Genomic DNA, 10,434 nt, shown 5'->3' on the forward strand with positions numbered 1-10,434 from the left:
ATACATCCACCTGACAGCTTTAGTACTAGTTACTTTAGTTACTCCACTAACTTCATACTGACGCTTTAGTTACTAGAGTACATTTAGTTACTCCACACATTCATACTGACAGCTTTAGTTACTAGTTACTTTAGTTACTAGTTACTGTAGTTACTCACTACATTCACCTGACAGCTTTAGTTACAGTTACTTTAGTTACTCACCACACATTCATCGACAGCTTAGTTTACGAGTTATTTTAGTTACTCCACTACATTCATCACTAAAGTAACTAGTAACTAAAGTAACTAGTAACTAAAGCTGTCAGGTGAATGTAGTGGGGTAACTAAAGTAACTAGTAACTAAAGCTGTCATTTGAATGTAGTGGAGTAACTAAAGTAACTAGTAACTAAAGTAACTAGTAACTAAAGCTTATACTTTGGTCTTCTTCCTCCGCGCATGAGTGTTTTCTGTTTGGACTGCTGTCTCTGAGAAAGTACCCTCAAGTACTCCGCCCTGTTCTTTTCACACCACACTTCCCTGTCTCTGGAACACACACACACACTCAGCGGACGGAGGCGATGGGCTCCCGGGCCGAGGACTTTCCCCCCTCTCTCTGTCTCATCTGCGGTGAATGTTGACGGCCCACTGAACACTGACGTCGGCCTGTGACAGGCTTAGCTGTTTGTGAGAGGAGAAAAGTGTGGGGTGAGAGACTATAAAGGGGCCTCTTGTGGTGGTTAGCCCATCATGGCTGCTCGGCTCGCACTGAATAAAAAGACCTCTAACACCACCTTGCTCCGCGCGGAGGGCGAGCGCTCGGCTGCGCTCCGGGTCCGGGCCGGCTCACAGACCATTAGGAAATGGCTTGAAGGGTTTCTGGTGTTTCAGACCCGGCTGCACGTTCAAACTAATGAGGGAATTGTACGGCGTGTGAGTTGAACGGTGTGACGAGCGAGGCCCCTACACGATGCTGAATAAACAAGAACGCTCGGGACATTGACTTCAGTGACTGTCTTTTGGCCAGTTTGTGCTGCAGTTTTGGACGACAGAACAGGTTGATGTTTTTTCTTCAACCTCTTCACTCTCCCATCTGTAAAATACTAACCCGTGGTCAGTGGCTCTCAGAGTCGGACGTACGTATTCTCCACTAGTCTGTATGGAAGACCCGGGCAGAGCAGCAGTCCGCGGCGCAGTATGAGAGACGGTAGAGCAGTAGCATGAAAGACATCTCTGATGGGTCCAACCCCAGGATGGAGAGTCTTTTACCAACTCCACGTTAGGCCAATGAGGCGGGACCCCCCTCACCGTCTTTTCCTGAACCTAACCGTCCCATTCTTGTGTCAATTAAACTACGTCCCGACCCAGAGCGTCAACACGTGCGCTAAGAGTCCCGACAAGAGCGTCTCAGTGTGAGCTGAAGGAACAACACACGCCAAAGAGACCTGACCAAGCGTCGCTTTCTGATGCAGAACGGGTTGTTTTCTATCACATCTTTTTGATGTCATAAAACAATGACTCAATCGATTTGATGACTCGTATCTTTGCAGCTCCAAACACCAGATGAAAAGCAGCAGGAGAAAACACTCCGCACTGTGTTGGAGATCAGGATCTTTTTTTTTTTAAACCCACAGCTGCAGTCCAGCGGTGGAGTGTCATGGGGGTGCTCACCCTGCTTTTTGAAACACTTCCCCCTTGTGGCTTTTTTTCTCCACCCTTTCGTGACTTCTGTGGGAACTGCGTTTGTTGAGCGGTCCCGTCCGACACGACCCGCAGATGCGACAGTCCATAAAAACACAAGGGAGGACAGACAATGTCCCGCCAGGGGCAACTGAGCCTGCGGTGACAGCGCCTTCCGGCGAGCGTCGCCCTGACACATGGGGAGAAACAATAGAGGGATGGAGCCTCAGCGATTGAATTGGGTCATCGGGGTTCCTTTGAGGGAAGATGTGCAGTTGTGTTCCTTCATTCATTACTAATATTTGCCGCATTAGAATGCTTATGCTAATGCCTCTGAAGAAGACCTTAAACTTGAATGTATCCTCCCCATATAGCCATGATAATCATTTGTGCATCACACACATTCACACAGAGAAGGAAACATTCATAAACTCCAGTACCGACACGACACCAGCACTTTAGGCCGAATCAGAGGTATACTGGTATAGGTCTTGTACTTTATGTAGAATTCTGGTGTTGTTCCCCCCCTGATTATTTGAAACGGTAATGTCCACATGCATGACCCTGTTGGATCCAAATCCACCTCAGTGAAACAACACACACTTTAGATTTAGCTCTCACTCGGCTGATCAAACTAAAGCTGAGCTCAATTCTCCTCCACATCCTGAAGGAAGCTGTTCTCGTCCTCGTCCTCGCACACATTTCCAATCTCTGTCCACTTGTTTTTCTTTCTCTCGCTCTGTCCCCCTCTCTCCTTTCCCCCCCATCTCAGGGAATTCGCTTCACTGTAATTGTTTGACAGTCTCATCCTGCCTTATGCCGCGGCCGCAGAAGGTGCCGAGGTTTTTCCCTTTTTTTTTTTGGAGGCATTAATAACATCCGCTCGACTGATTCCCCGGGGCACAAACTCATTATGGCTATAGGCAGAGAAAATAACTGTCTGCACCGCCTGGCAGCTTCTTCTTCCCTTTCCTTTTTTCTCTTCGAGAAATAGGAGTGGTGTAAAGTGTCCTGCTTCTGTTGCGAACTAAAACACATGTCCAGGGTGGGATCTGTGGTCCCGGCTGCTGTTGCGGGCAGTCTGCACTGGGTGGCCAGCACTGTGGGGGGGGGGGGGGACGAGCAGCCTCTCCCTGCTCCCTTTCAACACAAAGTTAGAATGGCTGCTTTCTTTCTTTAACATTTAAAAATTAAGCCGTTCTCATTCCAACTCGTAGATTACTGACACTTGTTCAGTGGCTCTCAGCGTCAGATACTGTAGGTAGAACCCCCCCCCCCTTAGTGTCAAACTACGGCCCGTGGGCCAGAACCTGCCCACCAAAGAGCCCAATCCGACCCACTGATGGCACAAATGACTTTGCAAAAGTGTGAAAATTGCAGAGAAGTAAGTCATTCAAATTCAAATTTACCACTTAATACTGAGTGTAGTTGTTCTTCCTTAAATTTTGCTACTTTAGTCTTAGAAATTAAGAGTTTTTCTCTGAATGGTACCCCTCCCCTGGGTCTATAACATTGTGTTTTCCTACAAAATGTTACTATACAACACTGCTACTATATATACTACTATATGATTTTTTTCTCTGTTTATTACCCCCTTTCTCCGGCTCCGTTACATTATTTAATTTCATACAACGGCCTTAGAACTAAATTGTGTGTTAAAAAGAATGGCCGTTACCGGTCACTTTACACTTCAATAGATTGTGTTACATTCAGCGGAAAACTCCAATTTTTCACGCTCCAGACTGCTTTTTCTTTCATGGTGTTGGGGCCAAAACAAGTCTCTTTTGGAAAGTTAAAAGTTCCTAGATTATTATTTCAAAGGATGAACTTCAAAACGACAACTCTGTTTCTGTATTTCCAATGAATTTATAACAACAAATATTGATAACCCAGTCAGTATCTAACTAAAACATGAATTTACCCGAGTTGAATCCAAACTTTTCTCGCATGTAAAGTGGAGTCCCAATCATGGGTTGATTTTTTCTTTTTTTTCTCTTTTTTAAAAAATCTCATCTAGTTTATTCAAACGGAAGCCGGCCAGTGCTCCGCTGCGGGCACGCAGCCGCCTGGGGGCGAATGCCTTGCCCAAGGGCAGCTTGTGTCAGGAGAGTACGTCTTCATTGACAGAGAGCAGGGAAGGGCGGTCCAACGCTAGAAAAGGCCAGAGCGCGCTCGCTCAGCAAAGTACTTCAGCTGGCGAGGCGTCTCTCCGTGACTTTTGGAGAAGCCGTGGACTCCGGTCGGCCTTCAGAATACTTGAAAGACTAAAACAACTACAGTTCATGCGCTTTATCAAACAAGAAGATCTTCTCTGTTTTAATAATACCCTTGTGTCAAATTTGACCACTTTTCAAATTTTTTATATCAGGAGTATGGTTTCTTTCAACCAAATTACCCCAAACAACGGGGGGGCTTGCATGTAAGTTGTCTGGAGAGAGACAACGTTCTTAGTGACAAGGGCGTAGGTGTTTTTTAACATGGGGGCGGGGGGGCATTATAGCTGAGGGGTCAGGGGTTCCTCTCCCTACATATTGGGTGTCCAATACTTAATTTCCTTCTGGTGAAGGTTTAATGTACCAATTCATGGCTTAAAGTCTTCTGCAAACTTTCTGCATATTCAAAACGTCATCACGTGTTTGGATGTGTTCACCATTTGTAACTCCCAACTCATTTCAATTCTTCCTTCAAACCACCACATCATCCTTGTTCACAGACGACTAATGCAGTTGCTTTTACATATCATTCTTCAGTTAATAGTACGGTTGTAAAGCCACCCATGTCTCGGTCTACGTGTGTTGCATTTCAAATTGTATTTGATGTAATTTAAACTGTATTTACTTGTATTTATTGGATTTTATTTTTAGCCACCGTTCCTTTCAATGAAGTGGCTTTGCCACTTGTCAAGCCGCCATCGCATAAAAAAGCTGTTCTTAAACACTGAACTGATCCACATACATGCACTAATATGAAGCTTGACATTTCATTTCAAGACTTCTCAAAGTGTTTCCAGCCGACGGCCCCAAACACAAAGCGACTGATCCGATGCAAAAGCATGAACGCCACAAACCCGGCTCACCAATGTGTGCTGCCTGGACGCACACGGATTGAATATTCTATAAAGCAATTGACACGTCTGTATGAGTCATGTACAGTGTTGTGTCCTGTGCTGCTCCTTCACCGAGACAGGGTCCATACACTCAACGTTACACTTGGTTCAAAAGCTTTTTTTCTTTGCACTCCATTTATATTCATCCGGTAACTCAGGGTTTTAGGGGGTTTTTGGCGAGGAGTTAAGCATCGATACGACTTCAATCGGGCGATTGCATAAATTTAAGGGAGCATCCGGGCAAGGTCTGCGTCAATCAAACCCATATTTAGCAACGCTTTTATTGAGTGAGGGTTGTAATTAAAGGCAGGTTCCCTTCACATCGATGAATACAGGTATAAGCTCAGAAAAACAAAAAAAAGAGTACATGCGTAATGTTTAAAATAAAGTCCTGACAAAAAATGAAAGGGAAAGCTAATGGACCTGCGGTTTGGGTGAACCCTAAAAATTGATTCTTGGCTGCCCAACATTTTCATTTCTCAGACCTCGGCCCGTCTTGACTGTGTGTAATGAACCTGCTCATTGATAAAAAAAACAAAAGCGGGACTACTAAGCTGTTAAAAAGGAGCATCTCCTCCCCATGTGCCTGGGCTTTGTCCCGGCAGCAGGCTGGCCGCACTTACAGAGGTGCTATATGTCTCTTAAATTACTAATGCCTTCTGGCCCCCTCCTCCACCCCACCCCTAGAGTGGTTGTGGTTGCTGGGCATTAGTCATAAGTTTGTCCCGCAAATATTTAATCCTTGCGTGACTGACAATGTTGTCAGACCTCCGGACCGGGTTTTCAACGCCGTATACAAGCGCTTCTCCATCGCCTGGCACTTTGGATTATTCAAGATTATGTTGTATCCCTTTAATCCTCATTGCATTAAGATTTCAGTCAAAATACGGGCAAACTCGGAAGCAATGAGGTCTTAAGCAGGCGTCATGATTCGGGGCAGCCGCCTTCATTTCCTCCTTTTTTTTCCCCTTTGCGTATTTATGTCCCGTCTCTCTACATTGTCAACAAGCAGAGCAAACAGATCTGTATTTGCTTTGGAGACGCCACAGTGATATTCCAGGCAGTGAAACCCCGGTTCTCCAATCACCGGCGAGGAAAAACACATGTTTACCAGCTCGCGGTGTCGAGGCGGCAGCAAAGACAAAACGAGGGCGCGGTGCGTTCACAAGCACGCCGAGCATCCACTTTTCTCTCAGCCCTGTGTGTCTGCACGGGAAATTTCCGATCAGATGTTTGTCTCCGGCGGGTGCGTCCTGTGGTTACTGTTCAACGATTCCTCCCCCGACTGAAGTTCTCCACGTGCTCCATACGGCCCTTATCTCTCCTCGCTTGACTTCCCTCCACACAGAGCGCCTCCAGCCAGATCCTCTGACTGCGTCCCCCGACTACATAAAACACAAACCAACTCCAACTATAGAAGTATAGGGCTTTTTGTTCCGTGCCTTCACGTATCTACTAAAATCTGCACCGTGCGCGGCCGTGTGAGACTGACGGGAGCGGGGGGGATTCTGGATCAGAGCTTCGGGGTTGCTGGCACCCTTAAATGTGCATTTAAACATCATGTTGGGCCATCATGGTAGAGGAAACACGAGTTACAAGTATGTAACCAAAACCTGTGAAAACCAACCCTTTCTGAGCTTTTTTTGCAAATCTTTTAAAGATGGACTTTGCTGTGCGAGGTTTTTATCCTGTGGTGAGTTTGGGCTTAGCTTTGAAGTCTTTCTTACATGATGTCCGGCGGGTCCTACGAGGCGCTTTCATGAGCGGTCGGAATTTAGAAAAATACGACGAACAAACATGCTTTTTCAAAGCCGTCGGCACTATTTGTGGTTAGGAGGGGGCTAGCAAGCCACGAGGCCATTGCTACAGATATTGTGAAGCGGTGTGTAACGAAATTGGATATCCATCAAAGGAGAAGCGACATTTCCAAAATGCAGTACAATTACTTTAGAGAAGTGACGAGCACTATTTTCTGGGTCTGAATGTTTTTTCCCTGAATGATCTCGGATCTAGATTCTGGGTGATAATGCTGTGATAGTCCAAGGGCAGAAAACTCTCGCAGCTACCCATAATTAACACACGTTGTTTGTTTTTGCCTTTTTAGGGGTGCCAGCAGGGCTGAAGTTCACTTTTTGACCATCAGCCAGTTTTTTTTAATGTAATGCATGAAGATTGGGCCTGGTTTGCATTTGCTGTACTCTTCCCTACAGCTAGCCTTTCTGTTCATCCACCCTACAGACACAATGATGCTTGATCACATGCATGCAGCGCGTGCACGCCCATACACACACTGCTAACTCAACAGCTATAGACTACTGCAGCTACGTATGTAAACAAGTCACATAGTTACAGCATCAGGAACCCTTAACGCACAACTAAATTAGTATATTACTGGTAAAGTTAATACTACTGCAACATCCAAACGGAGTCTGAGAAGGGGTCTTTCCAATCGCAGGCGCATCCTCTCCAACTGCGCTGACGTTCAAGGACATTCAGTGCCTCGACCGAGCAGTCTCCACATGGAAGGTTCATTGATAGTTTTATTTTATTTTTTATTTATCCTTTATTTAACCAGTAATACCCATTGAGATTAAAAATCTCTTTTGCAAGGGACCTGGCCAAGATAGGCATCACAATACATCACATCATCACATACGTACAAAGACACACACATAAAGCCAATAATGCACGTACAATAAAATCTCAATTAAAACATGACATGTATAGTTATTGCTATCGGTGTAGGTGGCTTTTTTGCCTTAATACTTCTAATTTTAAGTTTTTAGTCTTGACTACAAAAGGACTTGACATTGTGCTTTCTCTGAGAGTCGTACACACGACGTACTGCAGTACACTTGTTTGTTACTGATGTCATAAAATCAGCCCCCACCAACCTCGCCAAGGTCCACTTAGCATTAAAAGTCTTCTTTTACTTTCCTTTGAACGCATTTCATCTTTTAGTGTTGTTGTTCGTTTAGCGGCCTCTTACCCAGTATGTGCCCGCACATTTTTAGCTAAAATCCAATGAAATGCGGGACTTTGTTGAAATGTAAAAGAACAACAGTTTAATGAAAATTCTCAGTGAAAAAACTCAGTTCTCATTGGCTGCCGGCCTCTGTGGCGGTACATTGACAGTGTTGCCCGCCAATTGCAAATTCACTCGCATTTGGCGCGTGGGGGGTGACCGTTGTTAGTTTTCAGGACCCGGGGTGCCAGGAGATAAGTCTAATTAGTAGTAAAAATGACTTTGGGCAAGAAGGGTAAGAAGGTTGACTGTTATTTTACTTTAAATTTTACGATAAATTGAAAGCTCCAAAAAAGTTTTGAGCCGTCAACGGGTTTTTTGTACAAACTTTTTTTTAGACATTTTGTATAAAACAATTTGGATAGGGCCAGAATAAAATGCCCGACTGGACTGGACTGGACTGAAAGTAGAGTAGAGAAAGATAGGAAGATGTGAGGCGTTCTCATCCCTCACGTGTTTGTGCCGGTGTAGAAGAGCTGGAAGGCTTCGTGATGGGCACTGAGAGAGATCTCTAATGTGATCACTGATCTTACCAACCACAAACCATTGTGCCTCCTGGAGACATTCTGTTTTTCTTTTTCTTTTGCTTCATCTGGAAGACGATTTTGTGCTTTTGTTGTTCCGGGGCGGGGGGGGGGGGATCTAAACGACTCGGAGGTGAAAGTGAGAAAGCGGGTATTAGCCGGTGCTGCGGCGCTCCACTTCAAACCCTATAAGATGTCTAACGCGCCTCAGAGTCCAAACTCAAACGTAGCAGCGAGTCGCTGAGAGAGAGGCGAGCGGGATGATCCTGAGTGGAGCAGAGCGGTTTGTCGGCGCCACCAGGCCGTCCTGTGGGTGTGTGTGGTGTGTGTGTGTGTGTCCGTGGGTGTTGCCTGTGTACGTTCACTCCCATACTGTATTAAGTCCAAATGATGAGTTCTTGTACTTTACTGCAGTAAAGTACAATACCACATGTGAAAACACTCTGTACACGTTCAAGTCTGCAGTGAAATGTTCCTTAAGTAAAGTCTGTAAGTATCGTCAGGAAAATGTAGCTAAAGTATTAAAGTAAAGAAGTCCCCTATCATTGGAGAAAGAGGAAAGGCCTTCAGCTGTGTTTAATGACATCATCTCTCAGCTGGACTGGAGCGTTATATTTGTTGTAGGTTACTTTATAAATAAAATATCTGATTTTAAGCTGCATGTGTTTAGTGTGTAGAAATCTTAATGGGAAAATAACTGTAACTAAAGTAATCTAGTAACTAAAGCTTCAGGTGAATGTATGGAGTACTAAAGTAACTAGTAACTAAAAACTGTAACTAAAGCTGTCAGGTGAATGTAGTGGAGTAACTAATAATAGTAATGCTAATACTAGTAACTAAAGCTGTCAAGTTGATGTAGTGGGTAACTAAATAACTAGTAACTAAAGCTGCAATGAATGTAGTGGTAAACTAAAGTAATAGTAATAAAGCTGTCGGAATGTAGTGGAGTAACTAAAGTAACTAGTAATTAAAGCTGTCAGTGTGATGTATGGTAACTAAGTAACTAGTAACGAAGCTCAGGTAATTAGTGGTACTAAGTAACTATTACTAGCTGTCAGATGAATGTAGTGGAGTAACTAAAGTAACTAGTACTAAAGCTGTCAGATGAATGTAGTGGAGTAACTAAAGTAACTAGTAACTAAAGCTGTCAGGTGAATGTGAGTGAGTACTAAGTAACTAGTACTAAAGTAACTAGTAACTAAAGCTGTCAGATGAATGTAGTGGAGTAACTAAAGTAACTAGTAACAAAGCTGTCAGATGAGTGTAGTGGAGTAACTAAAGTAACTAGTAACTAAAGCTGTCATGTGGATGTAGTGGAGTAACTAAAGTAACTAGTAACTAAGTACTAGTAACTAAAGCTGTCAGGTGAATGTAGTGGAGTAACTAAGTAAATAGTAACTAAAGTAACTAGTAACTAAAGCTGTCAGGTGAATGTTGGAGTAACAAAGTAACTAGTAACTAAGCTGTAAGTAATGTAGTGGAGTAACTAAAGTAACTAGTAACTAAAGCTGTCCGGTGAATGTAGTGGAGTAAACTAAAGTAATAGTACTTAAAGCTGTCAGGTGGAATGTAGTGTGAGTAACTAAAGTAACTATAACTAAAGCTGTCAGGTGAATGTAGTGGAGTAACTAACAAGTACTAGTAACTAAAGCTGTCAGGAAAGTAGTGGAGCTAACTAAAGTAACTAGTAACTAAAGCTGTCAGATGAATGTAGTGGAGTAACTAAAGTAACTAGAACTAAAGCTGTCAGGTGAATGTAGTGGAGTAACTAAAGTAACTTAACTAAAGTAACTAGTAACTAAAGCTGTCAGATGATGTAGTGGAGTAACTAAAGTAACTAGTAACTAAAGCTGTCAGATGAGTGTAGTGGATAACTAAAGTAACTATAAACTAAGCTGTAGGTGGATGTGGAGTAACTAAAGTAACTAGTAACTAAAGTAACTCAGTTACTAAGCTTCAGTGAATGTAGTTGGGTAACTAAAGTAACTAGTAACTAAAGCTGTCATTTGAATGTACGTGGAGTAACTAAAGTAACTAGTTAACTAAAGTAACTAGTCTAAAGCTGTCAGATGAATGTAGTGGGAGTAAAAGTAGAATATTTCTCTCTGAAGTAGCAGATG

General features: G+C 43.6%; 1 long non-coding RNA gene across 2 annotated transcripts in view; it reads left to right on the forward strand.

Annotated features, from left to right (window-relative positions):
* Positions 1-10: 10 nt before the first annotated feature.
* The window catches only part of LOC116674097 (uncharacterized), a 22,083-nt gene continuing 11,659 nt past the window's right edge, over positions 11-10,434 (forward strand). The window contains exons 1-2 of one of the 2 annotated variants that reach the window (XR_004327971.1): positions 11-22; positions 3,357-3,359. This is a non-coding gene — a long non-coding RNA (uncharacterized LOC116674097). Of the gene's footprint in view, positions 23-104; positions 118-3,356; positions 3,360-10,434 lie in introns of those variants that run through there. The other variant, XR_004327972.1, reaches the window with a different exon arrangement.

This window comes from Etheostoma spectabile, chromosome 24 (assembly GCF_008692095.1).
Source record: "Etheostoma spectabile isolate EspeVRDwgs_2016 chromosome 24, UIUC_Espe_1.0, whole genome shotgun sequence".
In the NCBI taxonomy this organism is placed as follows: domain Eukaryota; kingdom Metazoa; phylum Chordata; class Actinopteri; order Perciformes; family Percidae; genus Etheostoma; species Etheostoma spectabile.